We start from the raw sequence: 10,823 nt of genomic DNA, 5'->3' as shown, positions 1-10,823 counted from the left end.
ACAAAATTATAATAAAATGAAGAAAAAATAAAAAATATTCTCCCTTTTCTATTAAAAAAAACTTGAATATGAAGCTGAAAGGTAAGAGACAAAATTATAATAAAATGAAGAAAAAATAAAAAATATTCTCCCTTTTCTATTAAAAAAAACTTGAATATGAAGCTGAAAGGTAAGAGACAAAATTATAATAAAATGAAGAAAAAATGAAAAATATTCTCCCTTTTCTATTAAAAAAAACTTGAATATGAAGCTGAAAGGTAAGAGACAAAATTATAATAAAATGAAGAAAAAATAAAAAATATTCTCCCTTTTCTATTAAAAAAAACTTGAATATGAAGCTGAAAGGTAAGAGACAAAATTATAATAAAATGAAGAAAAAATAAAAAATATTCTCCCTTTTCTATTAAAAAAAACTTTAATATGAAGCTGAAAGGTAAGAGACAAAATTATAATAAAATGAAGAAAAAATGAAAAATATTCTCCCTTTTCTATTAAAAAAAACTTGAATATGAAGCTGAAAGGTAAGAGACAAAATTATAATAAAATGAAGAAAAAATGAAAAATATTCTCCCTTTTCTATTAAAAAAAACTTGAATATGAAGCTGAAAGGTAAGAGACAAAATTATAATAAAATGAAGAAAAAATAAAAAATATTCTCCCTTTTCTATTAAAAAAAACTTGAATATGAAGCTGAAAGGTAAGAGACAAAATTATAATAAAATGAAGAAAAAATGAAAAATATTCTCCCTTTTCTATTAAAAAAAACTTGAATATGAAACTGAAAGGTAAGAGACAAAAGATGTAAAAATCGTCTTTTCTTTAAATGTTCATTTTTCAGTATTTCTCTTTCTTTTAAATTTAAATTCTTTTAAAATTATTACCTTCAGAAGGTACAAATTTTTAGCTAAAAGGTAATATAAAAGACTGTTCTTATAAATTGTCTTTTTCTAAAAATGGGAATTCTATTTCAAAACTCTTTAGGTTTAAATTATCTTTCTAAGATTCTCTCTTTTGTCTTTGCTGCAGTTCTCTTGAATGAAGAGGGAATTTCTTCTCCTTCAATTCTCTTTTGAAAGTATCTTCTTTTCAAAAACTTGCTGTTTTTTCTTTTTCTGATTGAGACAATCAACAACTTTAATTTCTGCAATTTCTACTGACAGAACATCCAAAAAACCTGTCCTTTTTCCAGACCTGATACAAAATGCGTAAGAGAATTTGATCCCCAAACCCCTCTTTTACCTGTCCTTCCTCTTTTTCACTCTTGCTTCCTTTGAAAAAACTGCTATGAGTCCAACATGGTGATGATGACGATGAAAACAATAACAAGTCAAAGGATAATCAAGCACCACTGCCATACCAAACAGGAATTGGAGGGGAACAAAGAGAATGACACAAGGAAACGCCAGGACATGGCAAGAAGTGCAGACCTCCCCACCCACTCTGACACTGCTGAGAGATTAAAAAGAACTAATATGTCATGTATAAGCAAGCATTCAACAACCAGCCTGTTCTAGTTGGTGTCAGTATATTATAAATATGAGTTATCTGCTCACATGTAAATTATACTTAATTTGCATATCACTACATCTCCATATAATGGAGGGGCTTTATGCCACGAGTACTTCTTGTACTTCTTCTCGTGCCCTCCTAAACATCTTCCTTCATCTCTCTTTCCCTTGGAGATCTGGATCTATCACGTGTTTCCCTATAATCGCAGTGTTCCTCCTGCATATTCTGATCTTCCTCTTCTACCTCGTCCCTCTCTACTTCTTCCTCCGCAGTCTCATTCTGCAGAAACTCTTCTGTTACGTCAATAATAGGCAACTCTGAAGGCATTTCCTCATCCGATTGTTCTCCTTGGGATCTTATTTGGTCAGCATGAGTTAAAACACTGTTCCCATTTTCATTATTTAATATTGCAGTATTATGTCCTTTCTGCATAATAAATTCTGCTGTCTCGGCTTCTGTATTCCTATTTCTTTTGATTTGTGAAAGGGGATCTTAATTGTTTGCTCATTAAGGCAGATAGACTTTCTGGCCTGCCTTCATATGGAATTATTCTATAACTTAGTAATAATCTTGGTAGGAAAGCATCGATTTTCTCCTTGTTGCAAGCATGTTTTTATGCTCTTCTTTATCGTCTGGACCATCCTTTCCACTATCCTGTTACTTTGAGGGTGGTAAGGAGGGGTCTTGTAAGGTCTGCATCCTGTTTTTCTTAGCCATTCATGCAAATCAGCATCCACAAATTCTGGTGTGTTATCCATCACCAATGTTCTCAGTATCCCGTTTCTCCAAAATATTACTCTTAATATTTGTTTTATGATGGTACTTTTTATCAGGTACTCTCACCACTTCAGACTAACCTGAATATGCATCTACTAATATTAATAATAGTCCTATCTCTATGACATAGGCATGATCCATGTGTACTCTGCTCCATGGGGCCACACATATTTTCTTTTGCTTGAAATTCCTGTGCATTTTGTGCATCTTTTTATGTAGTCCTCTACATCTCTTGAGTATCCCGACCACCATGCTTCCAATTTTAATCTTCTTTGCATAGCTGCCACTCCACAATGTATGCCATCCCATCATTTTTATAACGTGTCTCCTCTGTGTTTCTGGGGGAACTACCAAATCTCCATTACATATTACCCCGTTTTCTATAGCCAGTTTGTTTTATTTCTTTGGATGGTCTTTCAGCCATTAAACAATTTCCCCAGTGATTCTCTTTTATCCTCAACACTATTCTGTTTAACACAGGGTCATTTGTAGTTTCAGTAGCCATTTTATCTACAGACATTACATCGGTTTCTACAAGGTGCAAGAATGTGTCTTCAAATTCCTCATCGTTTTTCTCCTTATCTTCTCTATAAAACCTCAATCTAGATAAGGCATCAACGTGCGGTATCATATTCCCGTTAACATACTCAATGTCAACGCCATCAGTCTGATCGCCCAACGTAATATTCTGGACGGTGTAACTTTTGGTAGTTCTTTTCTTGGGTTGAAAATAATTCCAGTTGTCTGTGATCACTTTTCAACAAGAATTTTTTTCCCATCAAGAACGGTCTTGCTCTGTCCGTTGTCCACACTTCTTTCTATATTTGAATAATTTGTGTTCAGTCATTGTTAATCTCCTCGATAAGTACATAACGGGATGATCATCTTGTGAAAAAATACCGGATACAAAATGCTCACTAGCGTCAGTAGTTAGAGTTATGTCTTTCTTAGGGTCAAAAATTTGTACTATTGGCTTTTTCGCCAGAATTTGTTTTAAGTTTTCAAAGGCTTTCTATTGGTGTTCTAACCAAATGAACTCTGCATTTTTTTCTTAACTTCGCAAATGGTTCTGTCAACTCATTATTTTGGTACATATTTTCTATAAAAATTTACCAAACCCAAGAAAGACTCCAACTCTTTTTTATTTTTTGTAGCCACTTTTAGAATTTTCTCTATTAGCGCTTCATCTGAAGAGATCCCTTCCTTTGATATTGAGTAACCCAAAAATGATATCTCATTACTGTTGGTTACACACTTTTTTGTATTTACTGTCATGCCAGCATCTCTTAGCCAGTTCAATATATTTTCAGTTTTTTCTTTAAATCATCTTCATTTAAATCTCCAATATCATCTTGATAACGGATCGTATTTTCAACATTTCCTATTACTTTTTCAATAGCTTTTTGAAAAATTGCACTTGCCGTTTTTATGCATACGGCACCATTTTCCACTGTAACAGGCCTATAGGTGTGTTTATGGTTGTCACTTCTTTAAAATTTTCATCCATGGGTATTTAGTGGTAAGCTGATTTTTAGGTCTATCTTTGAAAATACTTTCATTCTGGCAAGTTTATGTAAAGCTACTTCCACATTCGGAATAGGGTACGAGTCACCCCTATTCACAAATTCTTAAGTCATCGTCTTTTCTTTTTAATACCACAATGGGTGATGCCCATTTACTGCCTCCTGAAGGGGCAGGTTGTAATAAAGCTTCCTTTATTAACTTTTGCAACTTTGTTATTACTAACGGTAATAAATGAACTGGTACTTTTCTCACTTTGTAGTAGGAGGGGGGGGGCGAACATTTTCTTTTAATTTCAGGCTGTTTTTTTCTTTTTCTATTTCATCAATCAACATCGTTGAATTTATTTTTAATATGTCCAATATGTTGCAATATTTTGGAAGTATAATGGAGTATGATCCCATACAGTCGGACGATTCTATTTATAAACGATGCTGCTAGGAAATGACGAATCGAATTAATTCACGTTCTGCTACCAACCAATCAGAAACCAGAATTGCTGCATAAATATTAAACCTTTTCTGTACCAATTTCACACGTTTTTTTCCATCTCGACACGGTAAGAATATTTTGCCTGTGGAACTGTTTACTGCAAACAAGTCACCTCTCAGAACTTGTGTGTAACAACGAACCATCGGAAACTGTTCTGTCTACTGCAAACCAGTCACCTCTCAAGACTTGTTTAGAACAACGAACCATCGGAAACTGTTCTGTCTACTGCAAACCAGTCACCTCTCAAGACATGTTTCGAACAACGAACCATCTGAAACTGTTCTGAAATTAAACATGGCTTACACTTCTAGAGGTTATGCGCCTAGCGTGCGTCTTTATTTCGATGGATCCGAATCAAAATTCGAATTGTGGCAAGTTAAATTTCTAGGATATCTACGAATCCAAAAGCTACACAAAGTACTTCAAACACAACCTGAAAACAGAAACGACCCCGACTTCATTGAAAAGAACACAACTGTCTTTGCGGAATTAATACAGTGTTTAGATGACCGAAGTCTATCACTGGTAATGAGAGAAGCCCTGGACGATGGCTGCAAAGCATTAAACATATTGAGAGAGCACTATTTATCGAAAGGAAAACCCAAAATTATTTCTTTATAGACTGAACTGACCTCTCTAAAATGAACGGAAGCCGAAACTATTACTGATTATATTATAAGAGCCAAAACGACTGCAAATTCTTTAAAAATGTCTGGTGAAGTTATAAGTGACAGTCTGTTAATTTTCATGGTCCTTAGGGGATTACCAAGTGATTTCAAGCCATTTACCACCGTGATAACCCAGAAAGAAAAACCCATGACTTTTAGCCAATTCAAGGTAGCACTAAGAAGTTACAAAGAAACTGAAAAAATCATCACAGAACAAAACGAATCCACAAATATAATGAAATTTAAAAATACACACATAAAAACACCAAAATTAAATTATAACCATGCCAGGAATAAAAACCGCAACTTTGCCAAAAACAATTTTTCTCCTAAGACAAGTACAAAAATTATTTGCTATAATTGTGGCCGACCTAATCACAAGAGTTTCCAATGTAGATACAGGACTCAAAATGGCGACTCCATCAAAAATGTAAAGAGCTCTGTTAGTGAACATACATTTTTATTTTTGTGTACATTTAATGCTTCAACAAACAATAATAATTTTCTTTTCGATTGTGGGACCACGGCGCATGTGATTACAAAGGAATCTGATTTTATCAATTTTGTCCCCAACTTTAAGCCACAAAATCATTTTGTAGAACTAGCGGACAGGAGTCGAGTAAATGATATCGTTTTGAAAAGAGGCAATGCGAAAATCTCGCTAAAGAACAATAAAGGTGAACTTTGTTTCTGTATTCTAGAAAACGCTCTTCTAATCCCAAAATTTAAACAAAATATATTTTCTGTACAAGCTGCCACAAAACAAGGTGCAAATATAAACTTAAGCCCCAATAAATCAAAACTGGTATACCCGAATGGAACTGTATTCGATATTAAAGAAAATGGAAGACTATATTATTTAAATAGCGTAGGCCCATCGAAAACTGCCTGCCATGATCTACAGACATGGCATAAAATTCTTGGACACTGCAATATTCCTGATATCAAAAAGTTACTGACTGTAGTTGATGGAATGAAAATACAAACATCAAAAAACTTCAACTGCAACGCCTGTATGAAAGGGAAAATGACAAACTATCAAAGCAAGATAACCAGACAAAAAGGCCAAAAAAATCCTATCAATGGTGCATTGTCACTTGAACGGTCCCGTGGAACCGATGGCCAGAGAACATTATAGATATGTGTTGAATTTCGTGGATGACCATTCAGGTTTAATAATGGTTTACTTTTTAAAGAACAAATCTGATACCCTGCTAGCAACTAAAATGCTGACATGGCACCCTACGGTGAAATCAAGTGTATTCGCTCTGACAACGGTACGGAATTCACCAATAAAGACTTTGAACTTTTACTAATTAACCATCATATCAGGCATGAAACATCAGCTCCTAGATCGCCACACCAAAATGGGACTGCTGAATGTGCATGGCGGACACTTTTTGAAATGGCAAAATGCCTACTCATTGAATCAACTCCCTAAAAACCTCTGGATGTATGCACTATGGCAGCAGCCTATATATGCAACAGGTGCTTTAACAAAACACTATCTAAAACTCCATATGAATCTTTCTGTGGTATAAAAACAAATTTAAGCAGAATGCATATATTTGGTTCAACTTGCTTTGCATGTATAGATAAAAAGAGTAAATTGAATATTAAAGCCGACAGAGGTATATTTCTTGGGTACGATAAAAACAGTCCAGCCAATTTAGTATTTTTTCCAGAAAAAAAATAAAATAAAAAGAATCCAATGTGTAAAATTCACAGACATGTTTAATTTTACAGACGAAAACCCATCATATGAAGGAGATGAAATTATATTCCCTCAAATAATTAAAACAAACGAAGACAATAAAAATGACGGAGACATGATGATGATGATGATGATGATAAAGTCAAAAGATATCCCAAAAGAAATAGAAGGCGACCAGATTTTTTTGTGGTCGACAATATAAAAGATTATCAAATCGACTATTGATAATAAATGGAAAATGCGCCAAAAAGCTTTAATGAAGCAATTAATTCAGAATATTGTGATGAATAGAAAATTGCCATGGAAAAAGAAATACATGCTTTAACCGAAAATGATACCTATACGGTAGTGCCTCTCCCAAAAGATAAACATGTTATTTCTACAAGATGGGTCTTTACAAAAAAGACTACAGCATCAGACGTAGAACAGTACATAGCTAGATTTGTTGCTAAAGGGTACTCTCAGATTTACAGTATAGAATATTTTTCTACGTTTTCACCGACCACAAATCTAACGACAATCAGAATTTTACTGCAAATCGCATCACAATATGACCTAAACATCCATCAAATGGATGTAAAAAATGCTTATTTGAATGCCCCAATAGACTGTGAAATTTATATTACCCCTCCAGAGGGATTTATAATGAAAAATAAAAATAGCATGTGGCAACTTAACAAGTCATTATATGGTCTAAAGCAGAGTGTTCAGTGTTGGAACACAGTATTTCATGATTATATTATTAAACAACAATTTAGACAATGCACTGTAGACCTCTGTTTATATACCCAACACAAAGACGATAAACTACTGATTTTGGTTTTGTCGGTCGATATTTTAATCGCATCAAATTGTGACATAATGTTAACCGATGTTAAGAACAAATTAAGTAAAAGATTCAAAATGATCGATCTTGGCAAAATATCCTGGTTTTTGGGGATAGAATTTACTCAAAGCAAAGGACTTGTTACGATGACTCAATCGAGATACATCGACAAAATACTATTAAAATTTGAGATGGGAGAGTGCAAAAAATGCTCTACACCAGTTGAAAATGATATTAATAAAAATATAGTAAATATAGTCAGTTTGCCTCAAACTCCACACTGAACTCGGTACACCACTCACTCCCTGATTTTCCTCTGTGAACAGACACCACACTAGACGATTTGAAAATCACCCCTTCTCAGGTACATGCTATTATAAAAAACCTAGACACCTCAAAAGCATGTGGACCAGATCTCATCCCGGCTGTGCTATTAAAAAAATGCTCTGCCGAGGTTGCTCCAGTTCTCTTCAAACTTTACAATAAATGCCTTAACGAATCTTGCTTTCCCGACTGCTGGAAAACCGCCTCTGTGGTACCAGTCTTCAAGAATTCTGGTGAAAGAACTGACCCACTAAATTATCGCCCCATTAGCCTCCTCCCGCTTCTCGCCAAAATATTTGAGTCCTTAGTTAATCAAGCCCTAGTCCAGCACCTTACAGCTGCTAAACTCCTGACTGACAAACAATATGCATTCAGGCAAGCCCGTTCAACAGCAGATATCTTAACTGTAGTTTCTGAATGTATATACCGTTCTTTGGACAAAGCAGGGGAGGGTAGAGTGGTTGCCCTTGATATATCTAAGGCTTTTGACAGGGTATGGCACGATGGTCTTCTAAGGAAAATTAGATCATATGGAATCACTGGAAGAATTCATAATGTAATTAAATCCTTCTTAAGTAATAGAAAAATCCAAGTTGTTCTCGACGGTCGTATATCTAAACAATATGACATAAATGCGGGAGTACCTCAGGAGTCTATCCTTGGACCTCTATTATTCCTGATATTCATAAATGACCTCCCTGATAAAATTGTTTCGGACATGGGTATATTTGCCGATGTCACCACTCTCTATAACAGATATGAGGGGAAAACAAATGAACACATATCCAAGGAAATGGCAGAAACACTAGAGGATGACCTCCAATCTGTAGTGGAATGGGGACAAAAATGGTTGGTCACATTCAATGCTGCTAAGACTAAGCTTGTTTCCTTCAATAACTACAAGAAACCTTCTCTACCACCAATAGCAATGGCCAAGAACACATTGCCTGAAAGTACTTCTTTTAAACTCCTCGGCCTAACGTTTACAGGGAATATGAACTGGAATAGATACATTGAGAGCATTGCCAAGGCTACTGCAAGGAAGGTTGGCTCCCTCTACCGTGCTAGAAAACTACTTATACTTGACAGTATCCTATACTTCTATAAGGCCACCATTCGCCCATGTATGGAGTACTGTTGTCACATCTGGGCTGGTGCATCTGCTGCTTGTCTCTCGCTCCTGGACAGGGTTCAAAAGAGAGTCGCCAACCTGATAGGTCCTGAACTGTCATCTAGGCTTCAGCCTCTGTCCCATCGACGAGATGTTGCATCCCTCTGCCTGTTCTACAAATACTTTAATGGTGAATGCTCCAACGAACTGCAAACACTTGTACCTCCCCGACGTAACTACCCCCGACAAGCTACTAAGTTTCATCCCTTTACAGTAGAGATCCCTAGGTGCAAGAAAGCCTTTTACTCCAATAGTTTCTTCCCCAGAACTGCGGGTCTTTGGAACTCCCTTCCGGGATTCTGCTTTCCCAACTACACTGATATGCAGAAGTTCAAGTGTAATGTTAACAAACATCTTTCTACTCATCTCCCTTCATAATGACACCACTAATTAAGTCCCTGATAGTAGCCACCTGCTTCAAAGTGGCACTGTGCCTTGTTAGGGGTAAAATTGAATTTAAAAAATATATATATATACACACAGAATCTGAAATAATAAATGACAAACAATACCGCAAAATTATAGGTAGTCTTATATATTTAATGACTGCAACCAGACCCGATATATGCTATACAGTAACAAAACTGTCACAAAAATTATCACGACCGACAATGAAGGATTTAAACAGAGCTAAACAAGTCCTGCGTTATTTAAAAGGAACTAAAGAATAGAAGTTAGTATTTAGAAAACCAAGAAATCCCCTAAAATTAGAAGGTTTTTTGGATTCAGACTGGGGAAATGACGAAGATCGCAAGAGTATATCTGGATATTGTTTCAGACTCTCAGAAAATGGGCCTATTATTTCATGGAAATCTAAAAAGCAACAGATTGTATCTCTCTCTACGTGTGAAGCAGAATTTATCGCGATCACACACACGACCCAGGAAGCACTCTACCTTAAAAATATCCTAAAGACTATTTTAGAGCCAGAATTAACTAAAAGCCCCATAGTAATTAATTGTGATAATCAAGCCAGTATAGTCTTAGCACAGAACACGATAATCAACCAAAGATCTAAGCATATAGATATAAAATACCATTTCATAAAAAACGAGGTGAAAAAGGAATCCATTATTTTGAATTACATATTATCGGAACAAAATATCGCTGATGTATTCACAAAACCCACAACAAGAATAAAGCTACAGCGTTTTTTCTCAAAACTTGTTGGGGGACTCGACTGAATAATTTTTTTTTTTTTCACGGCCCTGTATGTATATAGATTTCTAATATATCCCCCCCAAAAAATAGTCCTGGACAAGATGTTAAACTGTATCCATTTTATTTGTATTAACACTTTAACCTATTAATGCGTAACTAATACTTTTCCTGAAAAAAAAAAAATGTCACTTCAAAAAAAAAAAGAAAAAAACTCTTTGTAATTTTCCTTTTCGACAAAATACCTTTTGCATGATTATTTTAAGGCGCGCAGAAATTACAATTGACTTTTATTTTTTTGTGCACAGTAGTTCTCTTTCTTATTTTTCAAAAATGTCCTATCTTTTTTGCATTGTTTTCATTAACAAAAAAAAAAAAAAACACTCTTCAAACGGGCACATATTGCATGTCTGTTTATTTTTATGTATATTTATTTATATGTATGCGTTTTTCTTTTCTTTTTTTTTTTACCAAACTGCATAACCAAATTTAAGAAATGGCTTCTTTTTCACATACCCACCCCTTTTTAAGGTTAAAATACCTTCCATTTCTTTTATTTCTCTTCTCTGTACACATATATCTGTTTTGACATTTGAACACAATTAAAAATGGCGTCTTTTTACATGCTAACAGAATGTTAGATCCAAATGATTTCTAATTTTT

Source organism: Euprymna scolopes, chromosome 15, assembly GCF_053919585.1.
Source record: "Euprymna scolopes isolate OS-2025 chromosome 15, ASM5391958v1, whole genome shotgun sequence".
Taxonomy (NCBI): Eukaryota; Metazoa; Mollusca; class Cephalopoda; order Sepiida; family Sepiolidae; genus Euprymna; species Euprymna scolopes.
This window is presented reverse-complemented; position numbering follows the sequence as displayed.